The following is a 21,168-nucleotide window of genomic DNA, read 5'->3' as shown; positions in this document are numbered from 1 at the left end:
ATGCTTTTCTGCAAATTTCACAGGAAACATTCCACCTATTTTACCTGTTCATATTTATAGAATACTCTGAGCACAAAGGAGGGCATTTAATGAACTTAATGAATCCATCAATTAAAGAAAATTTCATATGCTTTCCATGATCTGCTTGTTATTTCAAGGCCAAATTCTATTCAACTCAGCCCGGTAGTCCCTAGCAGATATAATATTGAAATATATAAATTGTTGCGTGTGATATATTTTTAAAGAGAGATATTAAGTGAAAGGCATTAATGCATGTATTACACAAAGATAGAGACATGTTAAATGCTTTCACAGAAATTATATAACACAAGTGTTTTAAGAATCTTCTGCAAATCAGTCTGTGTTTAGTCATTTTCTCTTTTAAACAAAAGTTAGAGAAATTATTGCTAGCAAACAAAAATCTATTTTAGACAAACACAATATGTCCTGAAAGATCCAGTTTGTCATGCCAATAGTCTCATTGGCTGTGATTTGTATGTTAAAAAGATTTTAATTGCCCAGGTAAGTGCCTGCACCTGCTAAGACATTGAATATTAGAGTACTTTATTCTAATCTCTTATAATATAGGGCACACTTCACCCATAAAATTATTCTCTACACAATTATAGCTCAGTTTTGCTGAGGTAGAAAGTGCAACTTAACAGTTTGGTTTTACTCATTATTATTAAAATAATGCAAATTAGGATCATTAGGTAACAGTTCTGTAGTTAACTACTCAATAGCCTGGTCACCGCTTTTCCTTTCCACTACAAACAATTACAGGGATGGAGATGTGTTGCCTTGCAGCTTGGGCTGTGCTGGGTGGGGAGCAGGGTCTGGAAGCGCAAAGAGCAGCCCAGGGACCCCCGGGACAACTCCTCCACACTGGAGCTGCCATTTGTTTGAGGGGCAAAAGTTTCCTTCAGCTCTCCTCCAGCACGTGATTCCTTGAGGCATCTCTGACCTGCTCTCCAGAGGGGATAGGACATTGAGCAGCTGTACGGGGCATCGGTGAGCGGTGGTAGAGGTAGTGACACCTTTCCTGGGAGGAACAGGGTTTTTGGAGGCACCATCCTGTCCCCACAGCACTGGGGCGTAGCACAGCTCTCTGTCACATCGGGCCAAAAGCTGCAGTCAAGATCTTGTAGCCTCTTATGACCTTTGAGCTGTGATTAAGAGTGGGTGAAATAAAAAACATAAGCTCTCCAGCATATAATGAAGGAAACGAAGTCAGTATACTGTAAACCAACCTCCTTATAGCAGAGTCATGCATAAATCTTAACGACGAGGTCATTTAGGGATGCCCAGGGTTTGTTTTGAGCACTGAATTATATGAGCTTGGAGTCCCACCCAGTTTCCCTGAGTGTTATGCATCCTTACACACACCCACCTGATAATATCTCTCTTGAAGAACAGCACTGTATTTCCTATCTGACTACCGCATCTCTAGCATTATCCTGTTTCTTCCTGTGCTGCTCAGTGCCCTGTTTTGTGTATTCAGATGTCCCTAAAGCTGCTCAAAAGTCGCTGGAAAAGGGAGTTATACGTAATACTGCCATCCGTTTTGTGTAAGCTGCTTGGTTTTCTCATACACCATTTTTCCATTTAACTGGGAAATTTGTGATTTCAAAATGTAAAGATTTGTTCTGAATTGGAACAAAAGCACAAAGTTGAAATTGTCTGTGAAAAACACATTTCTAGGACATGCTATTTTGAATTAGTCAAAATGTTCTAGTTCAATAAATCAAAAGGTTTCATTCCAATTGTGTATTTCTTTTATAATTAGGGATATAATGTAAAGTAACAGTTCAGAACAACTTTTTCTTTTGCAATGAATAATTGAATTGCTCTGTTCCAATGAAATTTAATTTTAGAGTTTATTCTCACCAAAACACTGTGGTTCAATTTTGTTCTAAATGAAATTCTATCAAAACGTGCTGGCTCCTGCACCAAGTTCCTATCTGACAAAATGGCATTTCCTGATGGAGAATGTTTTACCCCAGCTGCTTTGACCAGCTCTTGCCTAAGTCCCCAAATCTCTAAACAAAATAATGGTACTCATTACTCTCCCCCATTATACCCTTATTGAAAGAATCCCATGCAGCTGAAGAGGAAAAATGCCGTGCTCTGGAGCCCAGGATACTTTATGTAGTTCTTAATTGCAGCTAGGAAATACAACGCAACTGGTCTGCGCTACAGATACTGGTTCAAATTAATCTCTGGAGTAACTCCAGTGCCTTTAGTGGAGTTGCTCCAGGAATAAATTTGACCCTCCTGTTTTCATCCAGGTGGGTTTCTTTAGATGTCACAAGGTAACTGCGTGGCCAAAGGATTTATCATTCTCGCAGACAGCTCCTGCAGGTCCCAAAGCATATTGCTGTAATTATCAGGGTGATTTGTTTTATTTTGTCTTACGTGAAGGAGGAAATAGTCATTCTCTTTAGGTATGTAACCCAGAAGTGCCGGTGCTGGATGCACACATATAGGTGTTGGGGAGAGGAACCAGAACGCCTTGGGTTCAAGGCGAGTTTCCACCCAAATTTGGGCTTACACTGAGGCTCTTTGGCAATGCAAGGGGGTCCTACAGCAGCCATAAATGTAAAGGACCTGAAATTAGGAGTAAATGTACCCCTTCAGACAGCTGCTCACCAAAGTGGTGAAATCCATCCTTAGCAGATCTGGCTGGTTGACTTCTTTAGTAGCAGAAGAATTCAAGATGTCTCCAGTGCGGAGTTTGGACAGACAAGAAGGCTACTAGCGTATGCATAAGAAGAATTATTTGGGATACTTTAAGCAGAAAGAGTAATGGGATGAAACTGAGCTAAGGAAAACTTAAAGTGATGCCGTGGAAAAAAAATATGGTCTAGTGATCTGTGGACTGGTCTCCCAAGAGATCTAGGAAAGCCATGCCACGCTGGCCAGTGAAACTGTGGTGGGAGTAGACTGAAAGGAGAATATTTTAGTTGTCAGCAGGATGGACAAGGTGCCCTACAGGATTTTTAGAGTGATTCAAGGAGTATTTGTTTTCATGTTTTGTTTTCTAATTGACCAAAACATATGCAGCAGAGTCTCGCAGGACTGTTCTGAGCCAAAACCCTTGCTGAAGTCAGATGAAGAACTTTTGAGCCTGGCCTGTTGGAAAATGTCCACGAGTGAAATTGCAGGAGGTACGAAATGCAAGAAATTCCCTCCAAAATGCTCAGTTTGTTGTACATCCTCCCTACAGGGGACACGTGTGTAATTAGCAATTGCTTCCAGTAAATGACTCTCTGATCATGACGACAATCCAATTTGAAGGAAATTATTGTAAAAACACAATTTATGGATGGGCCCTTACACTAACGAGTGCCTCGCTGGTGGAACGCCTCCGTTTGCAACCAAGCGTTTGCCAGCCGTCATATAAAGTGTTAGGTTTATGGCTCATCTGCCACAGGCGTCCTACACCGTGGTGGGGAAAGAAGTGCCCTCTTGAAGACGGCTGATCTTCCGCACCATGACATTTCATGGTTAACATACACCACAGTGATGTGCATGGTCTCAGTATATATTGGCTTTGAAGGATACAAACTGTGAAGAAACCTTTTAAAAAGGACTCGCTCTCATTCTTTTTTTTTTTTTTAGGCACTTAGAGTAATATTGTCTCTTGATGTGCTGCTGATGTAAAGTCCTTATTGTTAGACGTCCCACGGGGGAAATCCCTTTTCCTTCTCACCAGCTGGAGTGTCTGGGCTTGGCATAACTGAGGAATGAAATCTTTCTCCCATTTACTCCATTCTTCGTGAGACTTTACTACATCTTCAGTCCAACACAGTCGCTCCAGTATCCCTTCACTACAGAGAATGATCCTTGACTACTGTGTTGATGATCAGCCTCTCCTGGTTGTCTCTTGTCCCGTGTGTCACCAAGGGTACCTGTCCTTGTTCTGCTCTTTCCAGGGCCCTCAGTGGTTGCACACACACACACAGAATCATAGAATCATAGAATGGTTTGGGTTGGAAGGGACCTTAAAGATCATCTAGTTCCAACCCTGTTGCCATAGGCAGGGACACCTTCCACCTCACCGTAAAGAATTTCTTCTTAATATCTAATCTAAATCTACCCTCTTTCAGTTTAATACCGTTACCCCTCGTCCTATCACTACATTCCCTGATAAAGAGTCCCTCTCCGTCTTTCCTGTAGGCCCCCTTTAGTTACTGGAAGGCCGCTATAAGGTCTCCCCGGAGCCTTCTCTTCTCCAGGTTAAACAACCTCAACTCTCTTAGCCTGTCCTCATAGTGGAGTAAATGGGAGAAAGATTCACACTCTTGCAATGCTGGGAAAGATGGGTTTTGACCACCTTGGCATTGAATTTTAGCTGCCTCGGGTAAAATTGTCCTGTCACCGAGCACCCAAAGGGAGGAGAATACACTGAAAGGTTATGCTTTTTTACTATTCTCCCCCCCCCCCCCCCCCCCCCCCCCCCCCCCCCCCCCCCCCCCCCCCAACAAGATCATTATTCTGTGTCCGCCTCCATACCTTGTGAATCAAATCTGCAGGCACAACAGCTCCTTGCCATACAGGACGCTTCCCTCTTGGTTTGTTTTCTAAATCATAAATATTACAAATTCTGGAGAAATTCTATAAACAAACAGGTTCATATCTGAACTCATCAGGACAATGCTATGTTTATATAAACTGCTACTTGTGATGATGGGGTATATGGCATTTTTTATTGCAAGCAAAGGACATATTATTCAAATAAATGTAGGGAAAATAAAATGAGCTCGATAAAATTGGGATGCCCCTAGCAATCAGAGTTTCACTTTAAAATAACAATAATAATTGAAGCGCCATTCTGCTCACCTGAACTGCAATCAGCAGCGCCGTACTCCATTTGCTTCCATGGGCCTCCTTGTGCTTTGAGGTGCTTTCCAGCCTGAGCAGGAGAAGAGGAGTCTGACCTCGGTGCAATCGTCTTTCGCTTTGGAGTCTCAGCAAGTCCCATTTGCAAATGAGCACAGAAACTGCGCCTGCTTCGCTTCCCCAACAGGACCAAGCACACAAGAGGCACGTTGGCAAACCCGGCATGTGTGGGGGTAAGGCAGCAGCCAGGCAATTTGGGTTGAAAGTCGCAAGCGAATCGCAGATGTCAGAAGTTTCTTATTTTGTGCAAGCAGTGCGTCTGTGGTGGGTGAGGAGTTATCCCAGCACAAAGCGAGCATCTCGGGAATGGGCTGGAGGCGAGCTGGAGCATCTCGCCCCACTGATGGACGGGCTTCCCTGTGCTAGGATCTGGCTCCGTGGGGCTGTTGCTTCCCAGCTTTGCCTGCTGACCTCGGTGCTTTTATCCGGAGTAACCACACGTGCATTTATCACACAACTTTATGAACAGTGAAGGTTTATTACGTTGCACTTAAACCTCGTTTAACCTTTTCTCAGGAAGCAATGCTTTAAAGTGGGATTGCGGGAGTTTGCAAAATCCTGGTGAGCCACTTCCCGAGCGGGGTGTACACAAGCTTCCCCCAAGGCAAAATGCGGGTGCAAACCCCACATCTGCTGGCTTCATTTTTCTCCCATGAGGCAAAATATTGCAGCCTGGTAAGGATTTATCAGAAGACATAACTTTAGATTTTTTAATTTTATTTTATTTTTTATTTTAAAATTAATCTCTGGCTCAAAAATGCATGCATCTCCCTCTTCCATGGTGGCACCCGCAGCCCCGACACCCCTCTGTGCAGGTGGCCTTGGGGTAGTCCTCAGGCCCAAAGACCTCCTGCGAGCTGTCACGCTGCTCAAAAAGCTTGTCTCCTGGAGGGAAAAGTGAGAAATAGAAAACTAGAGCTGAACAGTACAGAAAGCTTCCTGGCAGGAGCAGTCCCCTGGGGGAGCTAATGCAAATCCCGTCACTTGGGATGGTAAAAACTTAAGTGAATGAAGTCCCAACCTGAAGATAGCGGGGGAGCATCCTTCATGGGCAAGGAAGGGACTTGGGAGACTCTCAAAGCTGGGTAGCCTGTTTCCATGAGTAGTTTCAGTGATTTCCATTCATGTCCTGGATTGGCCCTTAGCGTGTAAAATGTTTGCACCACTTGGGAATGGAAAAACACAACAAAAAAGATGCGAGATATGATCAAGAGTGTTAGTGAAATTAAGGAAATCTTAATTCTGGCAGAGAAAAAAACTCACCTTTGCTTTCTGCAGAGCCAAAAAAATTAATAAAAATAGCCATATCTGTAAAGTCTCAGCATGCCGAGGCTGGGTTGCAAAACATGAATCCCCTCACATATGCCCACATCGCTCCCTTATACTGCTGAGTTAGACTACTGTCGATACAGAATTGGTGTTGCTGCAGTGCTGTGTAAGCCAGGTAAAGAAAATGAGCATTTGGTTAGGTTTTGTTTTGATTTACTTGATTTTTTTTTTTTTTTTTTAAATTTTCTATTTTGTAGTTATGTTCTGCTTGGGTTAAAGCAGTTTGCTGACATGATATCTTAAGCCGATACGTTCCTCTTTGTTTCAAAGCACCCCAAGTGCTTTGCAGTAAATACTGCAATTAGTAGAGGCCACACAAATGAGAAAGAAAAGATTAGCACGGTTTGTTGGGTCCGCCAGCCCAGTTTCCCATGAACTCAGGGTTTTCCCTGGCAGGGAATATCCTAGTAGCCAAGCTTTGTCTGAGCTTTGAGCATCTCGCCCCTGACGTCCCCTCTACTTTCTTGAAAATCTTCTCACATAGAAGCTCATAAACACAAAGGTTCCTCAACATCGTCAATGAAGACATTTCTTCTTAGAAAGTCTGAGCCTCTGATAGATGCAGCCAAAAATAAATACTTGTAAAAAGGTCTTCCAAGTCGGTGGCAAATGTTACCAGAGGTTGATCTCAATGATTTTCTGTAGCTCGGGGAATGAGCGGAGGAGTTGTAGAAGTGGCTATGTTTAAGGTGATTGGGCCAGAGAGTGCTGCTTGCAAGGCAACCTGACAGTTAAATCAATAATTTACCTAGTGGTACGACTGCAATGGGTTGAGTCTTCCCAAGTCAACTTAGAGGTAAGCAAGAATGTGCCATAACAGTGTGTTTTTGAACCACAGCATAGAGACTTAATTGATTTACTCTTTATTCTTTTCAAAAGACAGCTGAATGTCAAAGGTCTTTCTTTTGTGAAGTACTGGAAAACCCGTTGTCAAACAACCTCAACTCATTTAATAATTTATCCCATTTTGTAAAAGAAAGGCAGCTGACACACAGTAAATCTAGTCCATGTTTAAATTACTGCATTGAACAATAATAAGAGGAATGAATAATCTAGTACATCTATTTAAAATTAAACATATATGAAACTGTTTTTCCAAATGATCACCAAGGGCTATAGTTTAAAGGCAGGACAGAAACCACGAACAGAATGAAAATGCTGAACAGTAGTTTGCAAGTGGCAGCAGAATTATTTATTCTATTTTTTCTATACATAAGGAATAGAGCTAAATGAACAATGTTTAAGCATGTCAGAATTTCATCAATTTTGCATGAGCATTCACAAATATCCTGGTGGGGGTAATTGCTTGCAAATACATTTAAACTAATGATATGTTATATCCTTACTTGATATAAAACTATTAAAAGATACGTTATTGCATTTGACAATGCCATGAAGCTGGGTCAAAGCTTAATGACAGATTTCTGCATTCGTAAATTAAGATACACTCTGCTGGAAGCAAATATTTTGTAAAAATAAAAGCCATCTACTAGGAAAGTTTGATCATTGATCTAAGGTTGCTTTTTGGTTTCTCCAAGCACTGGGCTTGCAAAACTAGAGGAAAGGGAGATTCCTTTGCACAGGCAACTCTGAAAATCCGGTGTGGTGGTTCCCCGTGCAACAGGACTAACGAGGCTTGTCAGACGTATCGTGTGGTTTTAACAGTCCGATTGGAGACTTGAGGAATGAAGCTTATGCATCAGCTGGCGAGATTGCTTGGGTTTCCTGAAGGAAGAGCTAGATGGTTTATTTTATCTAAAGTTGGGGGGTGCTGAGGCGGCTTTTTAGCCTGGGAAGAAATTCAGAAACTGGTACTGATAGCATCAAAAGACTCTGAAGAAGCCAGTTAAATTGACGTTAGTGTGGTAAGTTCGTTAAGGTCTGACCGTGTCCTCCCTTGCTCAGATGCCCATCTGGTTGGTTCGGCATGGCAGGAGTGTTCCACGGAGCAGCTCCATGCGCATCAGCTGTTATTTTGGATTTTTCTTATGCAAGTTTGCAATCAATGTGGCACTATGCTAGTGAGCAATTTCAGTTATTTACTGGAGGTTATAATAAATATGAAATATTTGGAAAATAAAATGTCCACAGGATGCAGCCAGGCAGCCTTCAACAGGCAATGGAAAGGTCTTGGAGCCATGCAGACATCTGGGAAATAACCGTGTTGTGCCGGGAGAAGCCATAGGATGTTATGACCGTAAGAGAGATACTGATAAACTTTTACTAATAGTTTCTGGGTAGTTTGAATTCTGTGATGATGTGGTTACACGGCTATGCGTTATATCCATAATCTCAAAGAGAACATATCCCTTGTGAAGGACGATGCATCCCACAGAGATACCGCCACATGCTGCTGCTCTATGCCCAGCAGCGCACGTACAGCAGCAAGTAGGGGGGAGGCAGCAGGAGTAATGATAAATTCTCGTTTACCCCATCCAGAAAGCTGCCCCAAACCGCTGCGATGGCAGTGTAAGTGAGCCTGGATGGGTCCCGGCCTGTGCTTGAGAGCTGGCCCCAACGCTGGCGTTGCGGTGGTGGTTTGAGCATCTGCTCCGGGATGTTTTATGTTCCCGCTTGCAGCGCCTTTGCTGCAGCCTGCGGTCCTCCGCTGCATGGCAATACTGAAATATCCTTTCCCGTCACCTCTCGCGCTCTCTTTCACTCTTTGAATTGCTCTGATTCCTAACATCATTGAGGATTATTATAACCTCCCTTTGTAATGTACTATAAATTTTATTATAAAGCACAAATTCTTCGGCTCCCAAGCCCCATCTTACAGGGAGACAGCGCGCTGTAGTTCTTCCGCTTGCAGTAATGTGAGCAGAGAGCTAATGAAGGTCTTTATGTAAATTTTCCAGTTATCAGGTAAAATCTTCACATCGAAATCTGTCACATGTTATAAAAATTCTTTATGTTATCAAATGCTAATGATAACTCAGAACACAGAGCCCACAGAGGAGCTTTGAAATCCTTCATAAAAACTGCATTCAGCCCCAGCAACCGGAGCCTTGAATTTCTACTCCAACTACTCCAGTTTGTAATTAGCATAGTGCAGGCTTCTCTGCCCTCTGAAACCATAATGTTAATTACAAAAATTACACTGTGTTTAAAAGTGCAATTAAGAGACTGTGCTGCACAAAGGGAGCCGTGGAACCTCTTTGCACACTTTGAAGCCAGGTCACAACGCAGCCCATGAAAGAGAGTCCAAGGCTCACTCCCCGCTAAAGGCTTGGGAAGATCATAGGGAGATCTGGGCTAAAATGAGCTGTGATGGGCTCTGCTGAGCCCTTAATGAATAATACTCTTCCTTGGGAGGGAAAGTGGTAAAAGGCGGGGGGAGAATATTGAACTAATTAAGGACCCGATCCTGCAGCAGTTATTGCATCTGGTTGGGATGACAGTTGCAGTGGTGAATAAGTGCAGGATCAGGCCCTCAGAGGTCACGGTGCAATTGCAGCCGCAACCAGCCTATGATTGCTATGGTATTTGCATGGCACCTTGAAAGCAAAAAAACCACGTTCCTTTGTGTATTTGCTGTATTGAGTAACTTGGAAAAAATTTAATTCTTCTGTCCCGGTCCTTGGCTGAGGGTTTGCTCTGCCCTGGGGAGCTGGGGTGTCCTGTGCGATTCGAGTGGTGCCAGGGCTGAGCGCAGTGGTTGCCAGTCGAGGGAGCCCTTGGTCCTGCCCGCAGATCTTCCCCCCTTCAGCTCACAAAGGGAGGAAAAGGCAGCTCCTAAGTGTTTGTGGAGAGGCAAGAAAAAGGTGGAAAGCTGATGCGCACAGTGCCAAGTGTTGCACGAAAGACTTGGAAAAACAATCACAAAAAGAAAATAGATTTTTTTTTTTCCTTTCTTAAAACCATTTAATAATATGAACTTTGGTAGTCCCCTCCACCAAAGGCCTTCCAAGTGCCTTGCACAAGACGTTAATTAATTAATTAAGACCCAGAGCACCCCTCTGTGGTCGGTATCTGCACACCAGCTTATAAATAGAGAAACCGAGGCACGGCTGGCGGCAGGAGGTGGTGCAGGCAGCTGCGCCCAGGACAGGAGAGCCCACCGGGACCCATCCCTTCCCTCTGCACCACCAAAATGTTGTTCTCGTGCGTGTGCCCAGCTGAAAAAAATCAGGCAGCTCTGTGGCATCGGCTGCCGGTGGGTGTCTTGAAGGAGGATGATGTGGGTAGCAAACACCCGGATCCCATTCTTGCAGCTCTCTGCCCGAGTCAAGGTCTGAGGCCACCTGCCACCCTCCGTTGGCACAACCTGGGTGCTCGCAGTGACATGTGTCGGGCAGGATTAGGCCGCGCTGGCGTGTGAAAGGCTATCAGCCCGGGTCTGATATGAACTGTGAGCTGTAGTCTTTCCTTGAATTTTCCAGGAAATTTTCCATATAGCCTCATGTAAAAAAACTTCAATAACTGTTCAATAAATCATCAACCTGACCTTTTCCAGTAAAAACGAGCACTGCCATGGGTGACGCCAAGCGCGTGTGTGTGTGTGTGTGCGGTGGGGGCGCGGGGGGAAGGCAAGGGGGAGCCCAGCTTTGCCGAGAAACTTCAGTGCAGCCAGCAGCCTCGGGTTTATTTTGCTTCGGTGCCTGAAAAAAACCCTAAAAAACCACTTTCCTTCTCTTTGCCTTCTACCTGCCCAACTGGTTATAGACCCAGACAGTTTACATATGTGATCCTTCCTATTTAGAAAATTAATGGTGTTTTCTGGCTCCAAATCACAGCTTGTGGTGCTCTGCAGGCGATGAAAAACTTGGCCAGCTTCAGCAGCAAAGCAGCCATTAGAAAATTAACCCTTGGTGGCAAAAGAGCAAAGGTACCCCAGCAAGGTCCACAAGAAGTGGCAGGCTGTAGCTTTCAGGTGTACCTACATATGTTAGCAATGTAAAACCAGCGCAGGCAGTCCCCCCGGAGAGTGCCCGTCAAGCGTGTTTGTAGCTGGATACTGTGGAGAGGGCATGGCCATATCACTTGGCAGCGAGAGCGACCAATATGCCACGATTTTCATTAGAGCACAAGAGAAGCGCTGAGCGGAGATTAGGAATCAGAGATGCCTCTCAGCTCTACCTGACTGCAAAGTATTTGGGTATTTGCTCCTCAGTGCTGCTCCGGTTCCCCACCGGTCCAGTATTAGCTATTCACACATCTCTCTGTCATTTATCGATGGCAGCGGTGCATGGGAGCGATAGTGAATATTGCAGAAATCTTAAAATAAATTAAAAAAAAAAAAAGGCTTGTGCATCGCTGCAGATTTCTTTTTGGCTTTGAGGCATGAACTCTTCTGAGTTGCAAAGGGCTGCACCCAAAACCCATGGGTTGTGCGAGTGCCATGCATCGCCCCTGCAGCAGGGAGCGGGGAGCGGTCTGGGGATGTGTGATCTGCTGGTGGGTTTTGCAAAGATATTGAATTTCCACAATATGAAAGTTGTCACTTTGTGCCAGGGGGTCAATGGACTTCCCAAACTGCCCCAAAGCAGAGAAAAATAAAATAAAATGGAGCATACAGAGGAGGAATAGCACTGCGGGTCTGAGTGCCCCAACTGTGCGCATCTTGCATGGTGCATCTCCCAGTGGAGCAGGGTGCAAGTCTGCACCCAACACCCTTCCCTGCGCTGCAGGGATCCCCAGGGTGCCCCAGAGCCCTGCGGGGTGGCCGTAGCATGGGTTAGGGCTGTGCTGGCTCTAATTTGGAAAGAAATGAGGCAATGCCATTTTGAGGTGGCCTGGGGACAGGGCAAGCAGGCGGATGCTGCAATGACACTGGTGCCACTTTTCCTCCTGGTGAGCCAAGGGGGCTCTGGCTGGGGTTTTGCGGTGGGGTCTCTGCAATGGCCATTTGTGCTGCATGTGGCTGGGGGGTCGCGCTGGCACCATCGCCTCGGGAGAGGCTTCGTGGTGCCATTGCACCATGCCAAGTGGTGCAAAGGAGTGTAGGGCCGCCGTCTGGGTTTTGCTCCTGGCTCCCTCCTGCTCGGCGGGGACCGAAGCGTCTCTGCTCCCCAGCCGTTGCCTTACCCACGTGCGTGCTTGTCCCTTGTCCTACAATGATATATTTTTCATGGCACGTTTTTAAAACAGAAGAGCATCAGGGCAGGCTGTGGCTGTCGCTGCCTACCTGTAGCAGAGCGAGGTGACAGGACCAGGGATCCTGTGTTGGATGCAACAGACACCAGGCGAGCATCGCCTCTGCCGCCCCCGGTCCTGCGCACGCTCGTCCTGCGATATTAAAGCTGGTTTTATCTTTAGGCTCATAGTACCGGAAACCACAGCCGTTAATTTCACTGCCTCTGAATTTGGGCTGTGTGGCGCTCAGTGAAATCAGGCTGTCCTCCTTCCTGTTGCTGCGCTAGCACATGCCTCCTCAAAACCAGGGGTAAATAACAGCAGAGCATTAGTTACTCCTCTCTAGTTTACTTTGACAAAAATGCCCTAAAATGAAGACCAACATGATTATAGATGATGCATTTTTCAATTAGCCTTTATTAACGCTACTAATAAGATTAATAATGTATAGTAAAAATGTCAATAAGCTTATCTCAGTAATTTTTGGATCAGCCTTTCGGCTGGTAGCAGCGAGCCCTTCCCTGTGCAGCCTTGCTGGGCTTGGGAGCAAAGTTACCACAGCAGGATTTGATTTCCAGAGAGCAGATAGGGCATGTTTCTGCTCTCCCTTTGGCAGCCGCTGCTATAATGCTGCTTATAGACCTGGGGCTTGCGCTCAAAGTGCCGGTAAACTTGGCGCAGCCCAGGACTTTCCAAAGTTGCTGCACAGCAAAACCTTCTCTCGAAAAAGCTCATTTTGTATTACCTGGGCTGGCGTCAGTGACCCCGTTATGAACTGAATGATAAATCGTGCGAGAAGCTTGCTTTCCTTCTCTTTTTTTAAAACATGCGACGCAGCAGCGACTAGTGTTAATGTATAAAATTAATTGCCCCGGTGAGACATTTCTTCCAAAAAAGTAATAATAGTCAGGATTTAGCCTCGCGAATGTGAAAACCCTCTGGTATACTAATAAAATGAAAAGGTTTCGCAAAATAATATCCCAAATAATTGGGTTCCCTCTACCAAAGGACCCCATGTTGTTTCTCTTAAGCAATATAAAAAAAATTTGTGATTATTCCTTTGGACTTAATAAAACATAATTGGAAAAAAAATCTTTAAAGAAAGCGTAAGGTAATCACTTTCACTTTTCCCAATCAAATTGATGTTGCTTTCCCTCTTCCATCCTCCTTGTAAGGTGAAGAAGTCTTTAATGCATTCAGATCATTCAAGAGGAAAAAAAAAAAAAAGAGAAAAAAGAGCGAACCAGCTTTTTTCTCTTTTTATTTACAAATGGAATCGTAATGTTTATTTGTGGTGCTAATGCACCCTCTCGCAGCTCCCCTTGGTTTGAAGGGCTGGCTGGTTTGGCATTGGGGATTTTTTTTTTTTAATTTTTTTTTTTTTTTTTGGTTGATGACAGTTTTGGGGGGTTTTTGGTCTTGACAATTTTTTTTTTTTAGGCGCATTTGACCGTTCAAACTTTTGAACAGCCCCGGCTTGTAAATCCAGTGCCCGTCGCCCCCTCCTCCCACTCCCCAGAAACTGCATGCTCCTACTGTGCTGCATTCATAATCAAATTAGTGCGCTGTGAATAGGTTAAAAAAACTGTTATCCAGCCGCTGCCACGAAAGATATTTTAGCCCACTCCCCACAAAGCCCTCCCTTCTCCGCTCCCCCCTGCCTTTTTTCCTCTCTACGTGAGACATAAAGACATCCACGCGGACAGAAAGATCTTTACCTTACTTCTCCTCTGCAATCTTAGCCTCTTTATTTATTTCCCCCCACACACCCAACATAACAAAACAAAAGTAAATTCTCCAGAAATGAGCTGCTCGCAGGAGAAAAAAGGGTGCGGGGGGGGTGGGGGGGTGGGAAGCCGGTGGGCTGCTGTGCGAGAGATGCTATAGGGAGACAGCGCTGGAGATAGTTGTCCCAGCTACGAGATAAAAGCTACATTACATGAAATTAATGGAGGCTGTCTGAGACATACATGAATCACTGTTTCAACACTAAGAAACCAGCACAAAAGAATAAAGAAATCTGAGTACTAACTATATCTTCAAAGGTCTCCTATTTACCCAGCTATACCGGGTACTGACACAAGTGGGGGGAAAATATAAGAAAAAAGCACTGCTGTGATCGAATGAATGAGACCATATGAGCTATATTGGTGCCGTATGCATTCTATTTAGCTGATATCAAACACAGTTTAATGAAAGTTAAATAGTTTCTGAGGAGTGCATGAGCTGGAACAGATTAGATTCCACCGAGGGGTCTGTCAGCATATTGTTGCTCACATGTATTCCCTGCTCAGAGCTGCCACAATTCCAGCACTCCATTAGCAATACACAAAAGACTTATGCAGATAGCGGGCATAAGCACGTACCGCCATGTTGGGAAATAAAAAAAAAAAAAAAAAAGAAAGGGAAAAAAGAGAGAGAGAAGAGGAAAAAAAAACCCAGATGAAGGTTTTGTTCAGCACATTCATCTGAAAATAGATCTCTGTAATTCGAAAGTGATAAGAATAGATGGAGAAAAGGAGAAGTGGGGGCTGTAAGAAAAATAAAATTAAAAAAAAAAAGAAATATGTAAACTACCTTAAAAGAACAGATATTGCACCAAATATATAATGAGGTTTTGATCTTTCAGGGGACAATGACATGGGTGAATGCTGTGCCCTTTTGATCTGCAAGTTACATCTGGTCTTAAAGGCACAGTGGTTCCCGTGGCGGCTCTCCCTCAGAAGTTGTAGTGGAAGACGCTTTTTGGAGAAGGGGCAGGGGGGGAATCGTCCTACAAAACATCATCTCTCAGGCTCCTCCGTCTTATTTTAAGATGCAGAATTCATCCCAGAAATACCGCTGGACAGCCTGTGCGCCTGGTACAATCGCTGTCACTGAAACTAACATGAATTGAGATTAATTTTTATCACTTCAGAGGATTTTTATTCCTCTCTCTGGGAAAAAAAAAAAAATCCTCCTTCTCAGAGGTGTCTGTTTTCAAATTAGTAGTAGGATAAGGCTGGTGGGGGTATTTAGATATCAGATGGCAATTGCTCAGTGATTATTGCATTTTGATTTAATCTGACAGAACTGATCTTGCACCATGAAATCTGTATTTTCACAGGAAAATAGGAGTTGCCATACTGGAACAGACCATTTGTCCACCCGGTCCAGCGCGCTGCACCGGCCTGGACCCGTACATGGGGGTAGCAAACTCCTCCCCCTGTGCTTGCACCCTCTGCAATTATTTATTATTTATCACGAGGGGGGGCAGGATTTCTCCTTGCTCGTGACTGACAGTTACTTTACACCCTACGGCATCAGGATTTCTTTCCCCTGAAACTTTTTTTTTTAACCCAGCTAAGTGCAGCCACGAATATTATTTCTGCCCACAGAAACACTGCAAACTCTTTTTGGAGCGTGCCTGTCGACTGCGGCGCTCGCCCCGGACATTTCCATCCGGCGGTGGGGACGTCGCTCAGGTGCAGGAGGGCAGGCGATCCCCGCCATCCTTTCCCCTTCCCCTTCCCTCCCCACCCGCCTCTCCTCTTAATTCGGTCAAAGAAAAGGGGGCACAAGCGAAAACATGATCATTTGTTCGGGTTTCTTTCTCTGCAGCTGGGAGCCTGCCTTATTAATATTATCTGGGCTGGGAGTGCGCAGTGTTTCCTCAGGCATCTCTTCTGAGTCATTTTATCATTATTCATAGGGATAAAAATGGCCCAAACCGAGGATGCTGAGGATCCATTTAGGGTTGCCTGTCAGATCCACTAAGGTAATTGGCTCCATTTCTTCATTCCCATTCTAGATTAAAATAATTTTATTAAGTGGTACAGTAGGTGTTTCACCTGTGTCACCAGCTGCCTATTAGAGCCAGAAAGGGCTTTTCCATATTATTTCTGTCTGTTCTTATAACATTATGTCATCGTATTCAGTGTTACATCGTGTCAGAGGTTGCGCAGTCTCCTGTACTTAAGCCCAATGGTTACAAAATGTAGGTCCAAGATGCCCTTTTTGGGCAGGGAGAAAAGTCAAATACACTTGACTGTTCCAGCTCTGCTCACTATTTCCCAGGTATAACTCATGCAGCAGGAAAAATGACCATATAACTGAGAGCAGGGTCCATGGCGTAATTGAAAACATACTACTAACGAAAACGATGAACCAGTGATAGCGGTGAGGTTCCGAGCAGCAATATTGGGAGCGGAAGAGCTGGTTTTAAAGCTGCGCTGCCTGGGTCTGGGAGGGAAACATGTGAATGGGTCTCTATGGAGGGAAAAACGTGTAACACAATTGGTCCCTGCAAGTAGCAGCTACTGGCGGTCCTGATGCCGGTACTAACGTGGTGCTAAATAACAGGAGGCTGGCTAAGTGTATTTAGGGCTATTTTTTTCTTCAGAGCAGGGTGGTTCTTCCCGGTAGCAATCTGGCTGGGGTCAGTAATCGCACTTTAAAGAAGCAAGAACTGAGGTGAAGCTCGAAAGCACCATGCTGAAGGCATTCAGTGTCAAAATAAGGAATTTGCAGCTTCCAGTGTCATGTTTGGAGCATCCAGCCGTGTCGGTCAGGGATGGGGTTCACGTTTCCAACAGTGGTGTTTGCATCCAGCATTCAAATACAGCATTAAGCATCTCCACTCAGTGTCTTGGCAGTGAAAGCACAGGTGGATAAGTACGCATTTGAGCATCCGTCTGAATTAGACATCTTGAGGATGGATAGTCGGCGACTGAGATCCCTACATCCTGCCCGGGCAGGATGTAGTTACGGTAGCAGAAGAAACATCAGAGAAAAGTGCTGATGGATATTTTATTTTAGCCTTCCCAGAAACCACTAACTACCAGTAAGGTGGAAGTTTTCACAAGCAGATAACGTGAGCCGTGCAGTGAGAAAAGGTCACTTTTCCAACAGACAAAGTCGTTTCCGTCCAGAAAAAGGTGCAGTTGCACAATAACATTCCTTGTGGTTAGATAGGGAAGGGGGGGGGGGGGGAAAGGCTGTTTGTTCAGTTTTCAGGGATCTTGCAACTGTTTTTCTTCAACCTGCAGGTGGCATTAGCACTAAAAATGGATTTTTCTTTCTTTCTTGAAAAGTGTTTAGCAATGAAATGAAGAAAGCTGCAAGGAGATCTGTAGTAGGACTGTGTGCTTGGAGTTAGTCATGCTAACTGCAGATGGCATTTTTGCATGTTTTATAAGGCAGGGATATACAAATGTTTTAGCACCCTGAAATATAATATATTAAGTTTCCGGAAGCAGGCGGGCTGGTAGGACCAGAGGAGCCTGAGCTTACGCTAAATCTGTGCAACTGTGAATGAGTTGTGCCGCACTTGGAGCCGCGCTCACTGCCGGCGATGCCGGGCTGACACCTGTCCATCACAGCGTCACCTCCAGCCAGGCAGCACCTCGAGCTGCAAGCTCGTCCCCAGCCCTCAGCAAGGGACGGTTTTGGATGCCCCAAACTGCTGAGGAGCAGTTTATTGCAGGCCTGAGCTGGTTCCCATTAAAATCGATGGGAGAACTCCCTTAGAGCTCAGTGGAGCAGGATCAAACCCTCCTGCACAGTGAGGAGCGCTGGGGATGCGCTGCAGGCTTTGACTGTTCGGTGTCTTGGGCTCTTTGGCTGTGAAATGGAGAATAATAATAATACCTGCTTGCCTTCTCTACCTGGCATGGGGAACTGGAAACATTAATTAGTGCTGAAACAGGGCTTAGAATATGAAAGATTATTTTTCCCCCCTTTTTTGCATGTGTGTGTGTGTCAGGAATGAGAATGAGCTCTCATTTTAAACTGTAAAATGCATCCCAAACCCTGACACTAATGGCTTCACCTTCCAGAAACACCGATGTGCCCCGTGGGGCACAGTCCCAGCACAGTTCCCTCCAGCAAGGCTGGAGCCTCCTTTCACCTTGTCCTGGTGAGGTGAAAATGAGCCTTTTATGGCCATAGTCATTCAGATTTGAGTTCATGGCCAGGAAAAATCCACTCAGGTAGCAAAAGAAGAGCAAATTTGGAAGAACGAAGCCCAGCGAAGGTGGAGCTGGGTCAGTCTTTATCCCACTGCCCAACTTGTTGCCCAAGAGCCACAAGGGAACCCAACTAATGATAAAACCAAAAGCAGACATGGGAATCCCTTGTGACCTTGTGCTTGTTTCAGCCATGATTGACCCAGGGTAAACCTCAAGTACCGGAGAGCAAGGCACCTACAGGCTTTTCCTGCTGAAACCCAGAGTCTATAGCTTTGAAAGCTGGAGTCGGTCCTCTGCTCTTAAGTTTTCTTTATTTTCCTTAGTTTTCTGCTGCCACTTGAGCACTCCTTCAACACCTAGACCCCTGACTCCAGCCAGCCGCTGTTGTCTGCTCTGAAGCTGGTACTCATGGGCGAAAACCCAGGGCAAGGCTGACTTTGCTAGCAGCTCTACCTATGACAGTTTAGGTGCAATTGCATGCAATCAGCTTAGACTGCAAACTTTCCCCCATTCCCCAAACTAAAAAAAATTGAATGAGCATCATAAAAAAAGACAGGGGCTACTGGCTGGTACTGAAGCTCCCAGAAGAAAGCCAGGAGTGCTGGGAGGGAGAAGAGTTGCAGCAAAAGGTTGCTGAAGAGGGAAACTGTCAGTTGAGGGAGAACTGAGGCCACAGAGCTCTCACCAGAGGCTGCGTGGAGATTTTTTTTTTTTCCTTTTTTTCTTTTTAAGCGAACCATTTTGTTATTGCGGAGTGCTAATTTGTGAAAGCAAAACAACTCCAGGCAAAGGGTGTGCTTTGACAAATTTCCCATATTGAGGAGGGGCGGGGAGAAGCATGAAAAAGAGGAGAAAATAAATGTAGAACGATTGCAATGTCATGGGGGGTAAGTGGTACGTTTGAGACAGGGGCTAAATCACTGCTAAATCACTGCAGGCAGAATTGATGTGAGACTGGAGCACACTGAGAACTGGGCAGGGGCATAAACCTAATTGATTTGAGGCTGGAGCAGGGAGTTAATTGGGGGCCAGGGTGGAACAGTAACTAACGTAGCACTGTGATAGCCAAAAGCATATCTCACTACGCCGGTTGCATCCGTTGTCCTGCCTGCACGGTTAAGCAGTAGCTTAAACCATGATTTCATTATTTTGGTTGGAGGCCCATCTCATGCGTTTGGAGATGGGCTTGAGCATGTTTTGAGTGCTTGCAAGTGCTCTCTGTTGTGATGGACCTCGGGAGAGAGATGCCGTGCAGCATGGCTCAGCAGCTCTTGTCATCCACAGCGTTGTTTTGGCTGGGGAAGGGGAGGAGCAATTGGCTGCCAGAACAATTATTGCAGCGATTGTGGAAAAATGGGCGCTTTAGCAGAGAACTTCATTCTTCTCTGAGAAGCAGCGTACGTCCCCAAGGAAACCACCTAGACCAGGTCCGCAGTTACTCCTTACAAATGTTCCTTTTTTTTTTTTTTTTTTAAAGACTGTTGAATTGAGCACTCAAAATTTGAAAATGCAAAGATGAAGGTTGCCTGGGCAACTGCTTTGCACTGAATGAGGAAATGATCTTGTGAAACAAACATTAAGTGATCATGTAATTAAAGACTGAATCAAAATTCCATTGTACAAGGAAGGAGCCTAAACTAAAGTTGACCAGGCAACTTTCAGTTTGGCATTTCCTAAATTTTAAGAACTTGACTTAAATCAACTTTTTTTAATTATTTCTCCTTTTGTATGCAATTTTAGTTTTTTCTGCAAGAAAATTTATGGAATATCAATGGTTTATGGCCAAGCTCACCTCCAGCCACAGTCTGAGTTTCAGCCCAGGAGCTGTAGATTCCCAGCTCAGATGCCTACCACTGGGACAGAGGGTGCAACTTTCATCTGCTGCCCTTCGGGGAATGACTTACAGCTGAAGGAACAGCATGGCTTTTTAGTTTGTTATTATGTACAGTTTGCCACACTGCATCAGATGGGCAGTGAATTTAATCTACATCAGATGCACCAAAGGAAGATGCAAGAAATTAGTATACAGATGTAGAACAGTCTGTCTACAGGAAGACTTCGCCCAAGCCACTAGTAGTTAGAGGTTGTTTTAAACCCTCAAGAATAATTTTTATATCCCTTCCAAACCCTATTTTTTATTTATTTTTGGGCAGTGGCTTTGGTTTTAGATTTCACCTTTTCACTATTTCCATTACCCAACGTGTCAGAGGAATGTGGTGACTCAGTATTCCTGGGGTCTGCTTCAAGCTCTGGGGCAAGAGTGTGGTCCAAAACAGTTGTTAGCAATTCGTCACCAACAGCACAAGCAAACGCCTTAGAACTGGAACATTAAATGCCCCTTGGTTAAGAAAAACTTTTAAGTGATGTCCACTTCTATATAATGTATGAATCCTTCTATATAATACCTTCCATTTTGTTCCTTTTGCAAAACCACAGTGGCATCTTCCAATGCATTACAGTGTACTTGCCATTTCAAACCTGTACTTAAGACTTTGCATCAGCAAACTCGTCTCTTTAATTCATCTGGAAACACACACGCATTTTTAGCTTACACATTTTTTAGCTTACTAAGTGATAGTTATACAGAGCTCTATCATTCTCTTGCTATTTTCAAGGGCAAGAAATGTCCGTACACGCAGCATGTACTAGGGCCTGGCTTTTATTATTATAATTGTTATTGTACTTAGCTATCTGTCAATGCAGAGCTTCAATTTGACACAAATTATCTCCACAGTGGTGCGTTCCTACCGTGAGATGCTCTCACGGTTCCCAGCTCCAAGCATGAAGGCAAAAGACTAGTTTTAACCTTCTCCCATTTGCACCCAGTCTAATTTTGCCTGATGATCTAACTTTATTTTTTTTCTTATTTTTTCTTTTTTTGTAAATCCCAGACTATCCAAGTAGTTACTAAGAG

The sequence above is a fragment of the Gymnogyps californianus genome, chromosome 3, assembly GCF_018139145.2.
Source record: "Gymnogyps californianus isolate 813 chromosome 3, ASM1813914v2, whole genome shotgun sequence".
NCBI lineage: Eukaryota > Metazoa > Chordata > Aves > Accipitriformes > Cathartidae > Gymnogyps > Gymnogyps californianus.
This window is presented reverse-complemented; position numbering follows the sequence as displayed.